At 42.6% G+C, this 15,531-nt stretch overlaps 1 protein-coding gene across 6 annotated transcripts in view; it reads left to right on the top strand.

The window, feature by feature from the left end:
• Positions 1-15,531, top strand: part of LOC308656534 (type III endosome membrane protein TEMP) — a 66,494-nt gene that overhangs the window by 44,505 nt on the left and 6,458 nt on the right. For 2 of the 6 annotated variants that reach the window (XM_081307725.1, XM_081307727.1), the window contains exon 2: positions 194-392. The exons of 2 other annotated variants lie outside the window; for them this stretch is intronic. The gene's annotated coding sequence lies outside the window, so the exon portion shown is untranslated. Of the gene's footprint in view, positions 1-193; positions 393-669; positions 773-15,531 lie in introns of all 6 variants that reach the window. 2 more of the 6 variants (XM_081307724.1, XM_081307728.1) reach the window with 2 other exon arrangements.

A 15,531-nucleotide genomic window follows, 5' to 3' on the forward strand; every position in this document is an offset into this window, starting at 1 on the left:
GGGGCAATGTGGGGATTGGAACTTCTGACTTGGTGCTTGGTTACTCGATGCTGATTACTCTACAAGTGCACATGTTAAACAGACCCAGGGGAACCCATGGGCAGCGTGGAATGTGACATAGGTGCTCTCAGCTGAAGCTGCTGATAGAATGAAGCCTCAGCTCATTGTCCGCCTGCTGTCATTCATTTTGCAGCAAACCCATGTCTATCCCTATGCAGCCAGGGAGATGCACCTACTCTGGAAGGCTTGGAGCAGACCTGGGAGCAGACTCAGCCCCTTGGCCACGGCTTCAGAGCACTGTGGATATTGGATCTGCTGTACTCTCAGCACACTAGCACCCATGCTCACCTCTAGCCACCACCGGCAGTTCCCAGACAGAACATGACCTGTAGGTACAGAATGCCCATGGGAAGGTCCTTCCAGGGAACAGCAAGAGGAGCCATCAGGTAGCCAGGGCTCACTGGTTAAATCTGTGGCCCCCACTGCCTGCCTTGGATGGAAATGGTTGGGGTGGGCTGAGACCTGGTGCTAGCTTAAGTGACTTGGAAACCCAAACCCTCCCTCTGGGGCGGGGACATCTTTCCATTCTTTGTTCTGAATAAAGACTTGATTCTACTCTGGATCCCCCATACTCAAAATTTCTTTCCGATGGAAACTGGATCCCTGCAGGTGGTTCAGTTGGGTTACGTCCCTCTTCTGAAAATCTCAGGAAGGATTTTGACTCCTGGAGTATCATGAAAAAGGACCAGAGAAAAATCTGCCCACCTCACAGGTACTCCCCTTCCCAGGTCTGAAGCAGAGATGAGCTTTTTCTGCAGGGGCACTGGGTGGGAGTGGGAGTCAAAGAGTGATTGATGCCTTAGACTTCAGCTCATTTTGGGGCCAAGATCTTTGATTTTGGGATGAGAAAGGAGCTGGAAAATTCTGGGGGCATTTGTGTGGCAGGACTGTGGGCAGAGTACACTTGTGTGGAACTTTCACTGGTTCTGGGAAAACCTGGTGGAGTTGATGTCATTTTGCAGTTGTAGTACGAGCAATGGGGCAGAATTTGTTCTAGAAAATGTTACAGATATTGGCAAAATTTTTTTTTTTTTCTGAATGGGGAAGTTTGAGATACTGTGACTGGCACATGCAAAAACTCTGGGCCCATCTGTCTTCACCGCTTTCAACTAGGAAACAAAACTCAGTTAATGATCTGTAGATAAATGAAAGGCAAATATTGCAGAGTTTGCATACAAGAATTTGTATTATAAAACAATGTCCTATAAGTGTAAAGCTATTTTTACATGTATCACGTTTATATTGCAAGTAATTTAAATAGCATTAGTTTATACACAGCATATGCCAAATGAAATATCACAGCACAAGCAAATGTAGAGTGGGTTGTGTATACATCTGCAGTTACAATAGGAATATTTAAGCTACCATGCAGATCTTGAAGTCTCAGTCACTGGAAAATTATAGGCCAAAAATACTTTTTAATGCTGTTCTATGCATTGGAAGGTTAACCCACAGCCCAAACAAACCAAATTGATAATGTTAGAGCTAAAGTAAAGGTAATTTGTTAAAAAAACAACAACCAAAAAAGACTAGCAGCATGATCAACTCCTCATAAGGCTGATAATTCACTGCGAACAAAGCCACTGTCTTAAAAGTGATGGGAATTCCAGCTGTGAGTACGTGGACAGCATGCAGGGCTTTTCCAGGTTACCAGGGGTCCAGGGTAGCCAAGCTTCCTGGTGAACACTGAAGTTGAGCTTTTAGTAAGCTCTATATGCCAGTTTTAGTTTCCAAATGCTAAATTTTAATGACTTTCATTTAGAATTAGTTAAATAGTTGTAGTTGAACCTAAAAAGAAAAGCTAATCAAGTTAGTTATAATTTACCTTTATCAACTGAAAAGAGGACTTGTATTTTTGGACCCATCCAAGCCCTGTCAGGTGCTCATGACCCCCAGTGGGCTGTAGAGCTAAGTAGGTCTGTGTTTGCATGGCAGCAATCATTCTGAGTCATCATGAAAACTGTTGTATATTTTTCATAAGCATCCTGTAGATTTGGGGCTGCTGCATTTGGAGTAGTCCTTCTGTAGGACCAGGTTAATGAAAATAAGGTTGAAGACAGTGATACAGCTTCACAGAAATCCACTCACATGTGCATGTGTTTACTGATCCATTCTCCATGTGCCAGACCCTGTGAAGGATGGGCGCCATGCCATGGAATATGATCTAACAATAAGAAGAGATTATTTCATGGCAGAAACCTGAAGACTTGAAGGTTCAAGGCACTTGTCCAAAGAATAGAGACCAACTTACTTTTTGTGGGGGCAAAAGACCTTATTTTACTGTATTCTTGCTTTCTTCCCTCCGTCCCTTCCTTTCCAGTACTGGGGATTGAACCCAGGGTTATTCAACTACTGAGATACGTCCTCAGCTCTTTTATGAGACAGGGCATCTCACTAAGATGCCCTGGCTGGCCTTGAACCTGGTGATCCTCCTCAGCCTCCCAAGACTTGGGATTATAGGTATGTACCATCATGCCTAGCTGTTGTGTTTGTTTTTATGCTGGGGATTGAACCCACGCCCTTGCAAATGACAGGCGAGCACTCTACCACTGAGCCACATCCTCATCCCTGAGTTTATGATTTAGCAAATCTCATGATAATGTCTGACCCATATTGAGCTTCCTTAGGAGTGGTGTTTCTTTTTTGGGTATAAGTTCCAGAATAACAGCTTCAGAGGCATAGGGAAGTACCAAAAGGATCTGATATGGCCATAAGGAGGCACAACTCTGTACTATTTTTATTTCTGAATGTGATAATGATGTGCTGAAGCCTTTGTCCTTGGCTGATGGTGCTCTTGGGAGGCGGTGAGACTTTAGGAGGTGGGACCTAATTGGAGGAAGTAGATTGGGGGTATGTCCTTAAAGTATACAAAGGGACCCCAACCCCCCAACTTTTGCTTTCTGGCTTCCGTGAGATGAGCAGTTTTGCTCCACCCATGCTCTCTGTCATGAGGTTCTGCCTCATTATAAGCCCAGAATAATGGAGCCAAATGACCTTGGACTAAAACCTCTGAAAGTGTGAGCCAAAATAAATCTTCCCTCCTTATAAGTGATTATCTCAGGTATTTTGTCATAGCAACAGAAAGTTGACTAACACATCCAGGCTAAGAAAAAATGTTAGAATCACAGAAGCTGTGCTTCTAAGGGAAACTCTACCTCCTCCAGGGACCTCTCCATTACACCACTCCCATCTGCCCACCTCCACACAATGCCCAGCTGCACCATGTGTTACATCTTCAGTGAGGTTTACACTCTTTTATGGCTTCCTGTACCTCTCCTTTATGTTCATAAATAACCTTCAACTTCCTTGTAAGGTCCATCCAATGTTTCCTTTTGAATTGAGAACTCCATGTGGGCAAGGACCACAACTGCAAATGATTGACATCACTGGCAACAATTGTCTCTCAATGAATATTTGGTAAAAATAATAATAATAATAATAACTGTGTGTTTGTTATGTTCTATTATAACAGGGAAAGGCATGGATCTTCTTTGAAGGGAATTTTGTTTCCATGATCCCAGAGAAAGGACCCTTTCCCACTCTGAAGAGCAACAGCCTGAATTAGAAGGGGATTCATTCTAGATTGAAATAAATGGTGTAAACATTCATGGAGGTGCTCTCTGGTGATTTAGGTTGGGAAGGACATAAAAGTCTGGATTCAGAAGTATTTCTCTTGGAGAGGGGTTGCTTTTCCTGGATTGGGAGGAGTAAGAAACACCAGCTTCAAGGTTGAAGCTAGGAGTGGTAGAAGGGCCATTTAATGCATGTTCTCAATTTACATTGACCAACATTACATTACATTACATTGACTTATGTACTATCTGCACATTGTCTATGACAATATATAAGACTCTTAAACTCTCTCAAGGTGGAAGTGCATCTTTCCTAGAGAGTGGTTTCTAGCTTTTTTTTGAGGTGGTGATGGGAAAGACAGGCCTCCTCTAAAATCATGATGGTGTTAGGGAGGTGGTACTGGCCTTCTTTGCCTGCTATGACCAGTGTGAGTCCCATTTGATTCCAGCACTTGGAAAGGCTCCAAACTATGCTTACTTATGTGGGGATAGAGCTGCTTTTCTCCATGTTGGACTGTTCCCCACCTTTCCTCTGATCTCTGTCACTGTCCTTCCTCAGTGAATGGAGGGTGGGGAGAATGTGGGGGAAAGAGGGAAAAGCAGACCATGCTGGGGAATGGGTAGGAGGCTAGGTGGGAGCTCACTATGGAGGGACAAGGATTGACTGGCTAAGGCCCACTGAGTTTGTATTTCTAATAGTGGGGGTACTATTAAATAAGGAAGTACTTAAACTTTCACCCTGACTCTGTATAGGTGTCATGGATATGGCTGATAGTGCCCGGCTCGGCTTCTTCAGTGTTGACAACAGAACACTGGGAGAAGAGGCAATGGCTGGCATGGCCCATGGCCACAGCCATAGGCTCCTGTGAATTTTGTTCTCTTGAACTGAAGGTGCTTTTTAAAAAATTAAATAGACTTTATTTTTAAAATACTTTTAAATTTACAGAAAAATTGAGAAGATAATATAGAGAGTTCCACGGTATCCCACACCCAGGTTCTCCTGTTATTAACATCTTACCTTATAGTGTGGCAAATTTGCTACAATTAATGAACCAATATTATTATTAACTAATAATTATTATTAATAACTAAAGTCACTTGTTTAGTAGATTTTTTCAGTTTTTCCCTGCTTCTTTTCTGTTCCAACATCCCATTCATGGATATCATGTTAAATTTAGTTATCATGTCTCCTTAGATTCTTCTTGGCTTTGAGTTTCACAGGATTTCCTTGCTTTGATGACCTGACAGTTTTAAGGAGCACTAGTCAAATATTTTATAGGATGACCTTCTACTGGAATTTTCCTCATGATTAGACTGATGGGAGGAAGAACATAGAGGCAAAGTGCCATTTTCATCCCATAATATGAAAGGCACAGAGTAGCAACCCAGTGTTGATGTTGACCTTGGTCACTTGGCTAAGGTAGTAGTGGTCAGGTTTCTCCACTGTAAAATTACTTTTTTTCTCCCTCCTTTTCCATACTGTACTTTTGGGAGAAAGTCACCTTATACAACCACACTTAAGGACTGGGATTTATGCTTCCCTCTCTTGAAGGTGAAGTAGCTCCATAAATTATTCATTTCTTCTGAAAGCCAGATTTATCTCTCTTTTCACCCACTTGTTTATTTAGTTTATTATTTATTTATATCACTGCAGGCTCACAGATATTTATTTCATACTTTGGGTTATAATCCAAAGCTAGTTTATTTTGTTGCTCAAATTGTTCCAGTTCTGTTAATTCAGTTGGCTCTTGTGTCCCTTTGACATCCCCTTCCCTACAAATATAGTTTGTTGTTCTTGTTTATTCTTTAGCACTTCCTTACTTCTTGGCATTAATAAGATACTCCAGACTCATCTTGCATATTTCCCATTCTAGTCCTGGGAATCAGCCGTCTTTCCAAGGAGCCCTGGTTTCCTTCATTTGAGAATGGTACTAGAAACCAAACTCTGGGCTTCTGCTGTGCTCATTGATACTGGAGTGTCATTGCTTCTAGGTTCTCTCAGTTGACAAGTCAAGGAAATACACGTGTGTATACTAATACACATATACACATATCTATAAATATTTCTATGTGTAATTATTTGTATTTATATAAGCTGAACATGAGTTCATAAGGACATCTCCAACTTTAATCCATTACCACATGGATCAGGGACAAGGCTTTTTTTATCTACCTTCTCCCCCCCTCCACTAAATACATACAACATTCATGCCTATTGTTTGATTTAACACACACACACACACACACACACACACACACATTTTCAGAAATGAATCACATATGGGAACTGGTAGGTATGGCTCAGTGGTAGAGCGAGTGCTTACTATGGATGGGCGCCTGGGTTTAAACCCCAGTACAAAGAAAAGAAGGTAAAGAAAAAAGTAAGAACTTATCCATACTTAGAGCTAAATGTATATTATGAAAATGATAAAACATTAGCACATGATTATAAGTGAACTCACTTCAAGTGTAAGCTTTCTAATTTGAAAGCAGAGTTTTCTTCTGGCAAAAAATAGCCAGGACGAGGTCAATTACTGGTGCTCTATCCCTATCAGAAAATAAATTGTGTTGGACCATAGTTTTCCAAATTGGCCACAACACTCTCACAACCTGGAGCTGCCATGTAAAAGGTCTGACTTCTCTAAAGCTGCCGTGCTGCGGGGAAGCTCAAAATAGCTATGTTTTGAACAACCAACAATAAAATAATTAAAAAAAAATAGCTTATGCAGAGAGACCACACTAAAAAGCCTCGAGGCATGAAGAGAAAGAGAAGCTTGGTTAACTCCAGCTGCTCCAGCTCCTCTCTTGTCCCCTCCAAGTAATTGTTCCACTTTCAGTTACTCTCTGACAATAATGGTCAAATAATACTGGTTCTGAATGAGCCAGAACCACCCAGATGAGACTTCCAAATTCCTCAAAAAGACAGCAAGGTATAACTTTTTTTTTTTTTTTTTGCTTTAAAGGACTAGGTTATGAAACATTTTATTCTATCACAATATTTTCAGAAACATCAAACATATCTAAAATATCAATAATTAAAACCATGTAATGCTGGCACACAAAAGACCAAGAGAATAGAAGAGAAAATCCAGAAATGAAACTAAACACATGCAGGAATTTAGTAAAAAGTAATATGTCAAACCAGTGGGAAAAGTTGGGCTTTTTAACAAATGGTGTTGCAACAACTGGGTAACCATGTGTAAAATAAATAATGTTTACATCGCTTATCAAGACTAACTCCTCAAGTGTTGAAGATTTAACATAACAAAACCCACAAAAGAACTAGAAAATAACAAGAGCACATTGCTTTACAACTTTAGGGTAGGTGGACCTTCCTAAAACTAAAAATTAACAGATCTGAACAGAAACTATTAATCAAATTTAGTTCAAATAAAAAAATCTGAATGGTAAAAACTGGGAGATAAACACACACAAAAAATTTGTAACTCAGATTGCAGATTAGAAATCTAAACCACCTAAAATCCAATAGATAAATGGGCAGATTTTGAAAAAGTAAAAGTTGTAATTCTGAAAAGTTTATAGAAAAGTAAATATAGATGACCCTTTAACACATGAAAATATGCTCAACCTCACCTATAGGAAGTGTAATACAAAATGAAACTTCCTAATTATAATTTTTACCTATCAATTGCAAAAACACTCTGTCTTGGCAAGGCATGTTGGTACAACTTCCCAGGAGAGCAATTTGGAAATATCTGTCAAAATGTCAAATATGGATTGTGGTTGTGACTCAAAGGTAGAGCAATCTCCTAGCATGCATGAGGCACTGGGTTCGATCCTCAGAACCACATAAAAATAAAATAAAGAGGGGCTGGGGATGTGGCTCAAGCGGTAGCGCGCTCGCCTGGCATGCATGCGGCCCAGGTTCGATCCTCAGCACCACATACCAACAAAGATGTTGTGTCCGCCACGAACTAAAAAATAAATATTAAAAATTCTCTCTCTCTCTCTCCTCTCTCACTCTCTCTTTTAAAAAAAATAAATAAAATAAAGATGTTGTGGCCACCTATAACTAAAAGATAAATATTAAAAAATTTTCAAATATGAGTTCCCTTTGACTTACGGTCCTATTTTGGGGAATTTTTCCTACAGATACCATTGCACAGTAAAAAAATGTCATGGTTACTCACTGTGGCGTTACATGTACATTGGAATAAATCCATGTGTCAATCAATTGGAGACTGATTAAATAAACTGTGATGTAGCTATACAAATGAAATATTCTGTGTTTTTAAAATGGTTGAAGAAACTCTCCAAGTCTATGTACTGATTTTTAAAGTTCCCTAAGACACACTAATTAGTAAGTGAAAAACAACAATAACAACAAAACAATATGCGGAACAGTGTATATAGTATGTTTTTGTCCCAGAAAGAAAAAAAATAAGCATATATATTCACTACTTGTATTTGCATAAAGAAAATTGAGAAAGATATACCATAAGGGAATAAAAGTACTTACCTGGGGTGAGAGGAAGGAAGCGGGGGTGGGGTGGGGGAGCATCGGGGTGGGAGTGAAAATTTTCACCATATATCTTTTATATTTTTTTCGGTTCTCTGACCCATATTACATAGTTGAGAATAAGATAAAATTAACTTGAAGATAATTCAGCTTTTCACATTTATTTTCTCATTTTGACAAAAGGCAAGAAATGTCCCACTTTACATGAGAAAATTTGGCAGCATGGTTATCAATTGTAGTATTAAATTCTATTCTAGAAGGAGTGCTCAGCTGGAAAGCAAAGCATTATTTTCTTGAATTGTCTTTCATTTTAGGAAAGTAAAGGCCCGTGGTTTGGGTGCACTGTTTTCCAAGTGACCCTCAGGTTCCAGAGGGACAGAAAAACCTGATAGCTCAATTTCCACTGGTTTTCCTGAAGAGGTGGCTCAGAATGCAAACTGATGATATCTTCCTCTTACAACATTCTTTTTTGTGTGTGTGTGCAATGTCTTAAACTGATCTTAGGGTTTTAGAACACATGTCAACATTCGTGAGAACATTGGGGGAACTATTGCAAATGCCCAAGAATTTGACTTAATTGTCTATGTAGATGAGGTCCTTAACCTTCTTGTGGAAATGGTGATGCAGTTGAGGTCCATTTGGGTGAAACTGCCATACAAATTATGCACACACACAAAAAAAGCTGGTCAAATTTCTGGTTGGATCAAGAAGCTGTCTGAGGAAAAGACTGAATCTCTATGAGTTGCCTTTTTAAATTGGTATCAAGAGGGCTGAGGTTGTAGCTCAGTAGAAGAGTGCCTGCCTACCATAGGGTGAGGCTCTGGGTTCAATCCCCAAAATAAATCAAAACTGCCATCCAGACCATCTGAATCAGTGTCAAATTGGTCCTCTTCTAAGTAACAGAGACTCCTCCCAAGAAAACCTGCCAGACTGAGGTGGATCACCTGAGTGTCCATGCAATTATTTTTCTAAATAAACGACATGAGAGTCCCATCTTTGCTTCTTGGATTTGAGCGAAGCTATTGTGTATAAACAATGTAAAGTCAGTAAGTGAAGTTGAATGCTGCTTTGTTTGTTCAGTGATTTTTAAAGGAAATGGGTAGTTCCAATATGACTTCCCCCCTCCCAAATTACATTCCTGTCTTCTCCTAAAGTGTGCCCTTGTGTCTTGCCTTCTAGAATATTTTTTAAAGTATTTGAGCTATTCCTTTATTATATGCAACACCCAATGCTGGTGTCTTTGTATATTCTATCAGGGCCTTCACTCTCCTTGCTGTTGGGCGCAATTACTTTGTGAAGGACCCAGTAAATATTGCCCAGACAACATTATGAAGTGGACTTTTGGTTAAAATAAGCAACATGTTGATGGGCTTCCTGAGTTCTACCTTTGCGGAAATCAACTTTACCAATAAATCACTTCCGGTGTTGATCAGCCAAGAAAGGAAAAATGTCTTTTTGTGGGCGGGGGGGGGGGGGGGGGCCCACAAAAAGATATTTTTTTTTCTTTAAAAAGAAAAAAAGTAATTTCTAAAGCTTTTTTAGATTACTAATTGGTAGCAATGGCATTTTCACTTAACTTCAGCAGTAACCAAAGCCATATTGTCGATTAAGAACAACTTTTGCTGCTCTTCCAGGAAATAACTGTGTAGTGAGAGGAAGTTTGTCAGCAAATGCTTTTGGAACATCAGGCTGAGGCTGTGCCCTGAAGTTAGCAAGGTAGTGAGCGTGTGTCTGTTTTCACTCTGGTCTGAAAAGATGTGCCAGGTGTTTGTGACAAGCTGTGATGAGGACTGTAGATTACTTGGAATCCATTGTGTTCTTTTCCTTGTTAGAAAAAGAAGACTTCTAAAAACAAGCCTTTATTTAAAGGAAGCCCCAGTTAATTCAACAAGGCTCTGAATGAAGTCCCTTTATACAAACTGTTTGACAAAGGCCATTTGGTTCCGAGGAGTCTTGTGGGGCCAGAAGTTGAAATCAACACCCCACACAGGGTTCAGGCAGTTTGAAGCTCAGGACTTACTTAAAGCATAACAAAGACTTTGATCAGGATAAAATTTACCCAGAAAGGTAAACAGTCTTATGCTAGAGTACTAACAAATCTCCATTCCTTTGGTGAACAGTGATTGAACATTTACAGGTGTAAAGAAAAGTTGAAGGCCACACCTCAGGGTCTCTCAGGCTTCTGAGACAGTTTTCATTATTATCCCTACTTCTCAGATTAAGAAACCGATGCATCCTCAGATTAGTTAAGAGTTAGAGCTCAACTTTGACTCCAGATAGTTCAAGCCATAGCCAGAGAGCTCGGCTGAGTACTAGGCTCATTACACGGTACTACCCAGGTAAGAAGCAGGTTGAAAGTTACTGCCAGCAACTACAGGAAGGCTGTTAGCTTCTGTATACACCACCTCCCAAAAAATGATCTAAGAAAACCCACCTTTATGTACTCAGGCAGCATTAGAGAGTTTATTCTGGAAAAAAAACACACACACATGAGTTTAGTGCTGTACTGGGTTCTGATGGAACAGGGCCTTGTAAAAGGCACCCGCAGATCAGGAGAGATGGGTTGGCATGAATTTTAAGGGCATCTTGCCTTTAAGTTACACCAGGTCACTCTGAAATTCTAGAACCAATTGCACACTCAGTGTCTGAGATCACAAGTGACTCATTGTCTTTCTGCCTCAAACAACAGCAAGCCTACTTAGCATACAAAGCACATGTTATGAGAGAAATCTGTCTCCATGGCCACAGTCACACACATTCCTTACAGGACCTGCACATGTGGATTGCTTTTTGGTTGTTCAGTATTACTGGCACTCCACTAGCACTCACCATCATGGCCCAGGGGTGACAGGGAAAGGTTTGAAGGTAGCACTCTCACTCCACCCTTTTCTTACCCCCTTTTTCCTGACTGCATAATGGTGCTCTAGAGTTCAGCCCTTGCCCCCACCCTGAGGAGGGGATACTTGTTCTGACGGGGGAACTGGAGTGTGAGCTATTGCAACCACATGCAGGTGTGGGCCTCTCACCCCCCACAGGGAGATGGTCTCCTTCCAGGCTTAAGTGGTGCCTGCCACCAGAGGACTTCTGCATGAGAACTGCTTCAACACCCCTGGGGTCTCTGGTGGACACCAAATTCCTAGTCCTCTCCCTTTCCTAACAGGGCTGCCATGAAAAAGCAGGAATGTAGTAGGGATGACTGACTATTCCTACCGCAGAGAGCCCAGGAGGCAGGGCTGGGAGGGGACACCAGGGTGGGCAGCTCTGCCCAGCTGAACTACTGCCTCTGGCCACTTGCATGGACCTGGTGTCCCTAAGGAAAGGGGGTCCCAGGCCTGCTCAGCTCTGTTCCCCTATGCCTGGCTACCCCAGAGATTGTCAACCCTGGGGTTCGCTAAATTGCTGTATCGCTACCCTGTGCATGGGTGATGTTTAATTATTTTTATACATCAGATGTGGTAAGGGAAAGCTGGTGACTTGGGGAAAAGTTGCCCATGAGCTTGGATATTGGGTCTGATGTGGCAACTGTATGAGGTAATTTTATTGAGTTTCAGGGTGGTGTGTTTGGAGGTGTAGGAGGCTTGGTGTAAGCTCATCTTCAGGGCCGCACGGAACATTGTGGCTCTAGATGGGCTCATTTGTCTTGAAGAAGTGAGGAAGCCCTAGAAGTTGAAGTCTTGAAACATTGCCCTGGTCTCAGGTCTCCTGGGAGGCTCCACTGAGGACATACCCTTTTGAGCTTATCTCACAAACTAACTTAGTGATAATTGGATTGGAGGGCTGGTTTCCATCAAACTTCAAGCCTAGTTGTTAAGAGTCTTCAGAGAGGCTCTGAATACTGGGATATGTCCAGGAGGCAGATCAGAAAAAAGGCCAGCCTCCTTGGAAGGTGAAGGTTGAAAGGAGGCCAGGCGCAGTGGTGTACACCTGTAATCCCAGAGACTTAGGAGGCTGAGGCAGCAGGACTGTGAGTTCAAAGCCATCCTCCGCAATTTAGCAAGGCCCCTAAGCAACTTAGCAAGACCCTGTCTCTAAAGAAAATATAAAAAGAGTCTGGGGATGTGGCTCAGTGGTTAAACACCTCTGGGTTCAATCCCCAGTATCAAAGGAAAAACAGTTGAAAGGAGAAGGCAAAGTTCTGTGTCCTCCTAAACATGCTTCTAAGTGCCAGGGAGGGGCTGACTCCTTTCTGAGAGGCAGGAAGAGATTGGAAGCATGGGAAATGGGTGGCTTCCCTCCAGAGGCTTGCAAAGAAAGCAGCATAGACATAAATACCTTAGAACAGAGGACCTTGCACACAGAGTGGACAGGGTTAGTACCAGTTCTGAACCTGAAGCAAGCAAGTGAATGCCTTGGAATTCTAACCATGAATTTATCCAACAATTTACATTGAGCATCTGGTAGAGCTAGGCCTGTATACGTATTCCTGACTGCGGGTAAACACGCATTTCCTGCTTTCATGGCTTTTCAGAGGGGCTCTGCAACTACCCCAAACCTAAGACCCCTGGGTGAGAAGTTCTGTCTGTCTCAGGGAGGAGTTGAGTCTGATGGAGAAGGTGATTGGTGGGTGTTGGGGTGGGGGAATTAGAGCTCCTCAGGCTTTTGCTTGCTCAGCATCTGTTCCCTGTTCAGCTAGCAGAATCCTGTGTTTTCTTTGGGGGGCATAAAATCACATCATTGAAGGGAAGAGATTCTTATCTGTCACTCCAAATGACTGAGGAATTGAACTACTCATCAGAGTGGAGACACAGCTGCTGCAAAGGGGCCGTACTTGGAGTCAGAGGCCTGGGTTTGAACTCTCGCTCTGTTATTTATTAATAGAGTTTTTAGAATGTTTTCCTTAGACCTCTGATTCAGAAGGTTAGCCACATGCCTCAGATAAGAGTAACCCAACATTGGTCTGCCAGCCCTGCCCCAAGACCACACCACGGTTCATTTCTTAGGACTTGTCCTTATCAAGAATTGCATCCCCAGCTGGGTGGTGGCACATGCCTGTAATCTCAGCGACTTGGGAGGCTAAGACAGAAGGATAGCAAGCTCCAAATGTGGAGAGCCATCCATGGACTATACGTGGACAGGTCGGCATGGAAGCTGATTGAATAGGAAAATCTGGTATTTGGAAACTTCCGATGGCAATCAATCCTACTGGTTAAGACCAGATACATGTGAATTTCTATTCGGCTCTGCCAGGTCCCACATAGCACCAGAGATGGGGTGACCTACTGCAGCCACACAGCTTCTCAGAGATTGGTGTAGCCTGCCAAGATGCCAATCAGCCTGTTGACTGCAAGACAGCATGAAGCAAGACTCCATCCCTGAAACCTTATCCCTGCCTTTGATGTACCTCCTTAAATAAAACCACCAGAGCCATTTTCTAATTGTTCAGCTCCAGCTCCTGTGTGGGCTGGACCTATCGGGCGCTCTGCATTTAAAACTATTTTTCTGATTTTGTCTTTCATTTCTTCACTAACTGTTTCAGACTTTATTTTCTCAGTGGCTTGTCCCCTTCTGTGTAGGAAAAATCACCCTGGCGAGGCACTGGCTGCCTCGAGATACTCCAGGACAGCCTCCGCAATTTAGTGAGACCCTGTCTCAAAAAAATAAATAAATAAATAAATAAAAAAGGGCTAGAGATGTAGCTCAATGGTAAAGTGCCTCTGGGGTTAAACCCCCCAGTACCATGGGAAGAAAAAAAAGAACTGCATTTCCTGGGTGACTTTAGTTTCCACCTGCCACCATCTGCCCTCCCACCCCATCTTTTTACTTGCCCTCTCTAGTACACCAACAGTCTCCCTAAAATTCATGGATCCTGGGGCTGGGGTTGTGGCTCAGTGGTAGCGTGCTCGCCTTGCATGCATGAGGCACTGGGTTCGATCCTCAGCACCACATTAAAAAAAATAATAAAGACAATAAAGTCCATCAACAACTAAAAAAAAAAAAAAATCATGGATCCTGCCACCTTTGCTCTGTGATAATGAACTGAATCCTCACCTTCTCTTCTCTCAGCCAATCTCAGGGCCTCCTTCCTACTTTTCAAATCTCAGCTGGGGACATCATATCCTCTTTACTCTGGAAAAACAGAAGCCACTAGAAGAAAACTTCCTCAGGTTCTCCCCACAGACCTGCTGTATTTTACCTGTACAGGCTGCCTTCCCTCGGTGACTCAGAGGGACTCTGTTGCACCCGTCCAAGGCCAACCCTGTGCACCTGACCCCACCCTCCTGATTTCTCAAGGACTCAGTCTTGCACTGTCCCTTCCCTCTCTCCTCTGCATCATCAAGTTCCTGTCTTTCCTGGATTCTGATCAGCAGAATGCATGTTCTAATAGTTCTTAGCCTTAAAAAAAAAAAAGAAAAAACAAACCAACAAAAACCAAACTCCTCCTTTGATCCGCACCCCTCTCTAGTGTCTGCCCCATTTCTCTGCTCCCTTTATAGCAGAATTCCTTGGAAGAGTGGTCTCTGCTTCCTCCATTCCTCTGCTTGTGTTCTCAAGCTCTCCTCCAGCCAGGATTTGTCCTCAACTAGCGAAACTGCTCTTGTCAAGGTCACCATTGTAAGACTGGAAGACGCTGCACCACACGACACAGATCACCAAAGAGGTTCCGCTTTATTACAAAAGGCTGTGGGTTTATATAGGTCTAAGGAGAGGTAGCAGGGCTGCGGTAGATAACAGGTCGCCCGTTTATTGGCAAGCTCTTCCATATGTCAGTTCCGGAGCCCAAGAAGTTAATTCTTATTGGGGCTAGGGTTTCCCACCAGCAGGGTTTGAACATTGGCGCCAGCGGGAACGTTTCACACCAGTGAAAGGAAAAAAAAGGAGAGAGAAGGTCGTTAGGCGCCATGTTGGAGTTTTTCTCTGGGGTGCTGCCGCCGTTGTATGTTTTCCCAACAACCATGACTTTCACTCTGCCAATTTAAAGATTGATTCTCAGCCCGCATGTTAATTGACCTATCTGCAGCATTGACATGGATAACCAATCCCTTGCCCTTGCAGTGCTTGCTTCTCTGGACTGGACGCCTCTTACTGTACCGGCCATTCCCTAAGCTTCTTTCCAGCTTTTCCTCCCCACCGTGACCTCTCTTCCTGGCCTATTCCAGAGCGCCTCTCTCTCCTCTCCACCTCTCTCCTCACCCAGATGCCTGACTTGAAAAATCATGTACATTTTGCTGGTTCTCTTACTCCAGAGGGTGGTGTATCCAGGCTAGTTCATGTTACACCTACTTGGTGTGCTACTGGGATGTCTCGCAGGTTCTGCTTTCCCTCCAGATCCTGTCCCTGCTTTAGTAAACCACAGTTCCAGCCTTCCAGTTGTTCAGCCCAAAATTCTTGGTTTTTTTTTTCTTTCTTTTTAACTCCAATCCACATCCAGTCAACGAGTCTTATCAGCTTCACCTTTAAATATATCTGCGACCTGAGGAT

This window comes from Spermophilus citellus (genome assembly GCF_964194105.1).
Source record: "Spermophilus citellus genome assembly, chromosome: 9".
NCBI classification, from domain to species: Eukaryota; Metazoa; Chordata; class Mammalia; order Rodentia; family Sciuridae; genus Spermophilus; species Spermophilus citellus.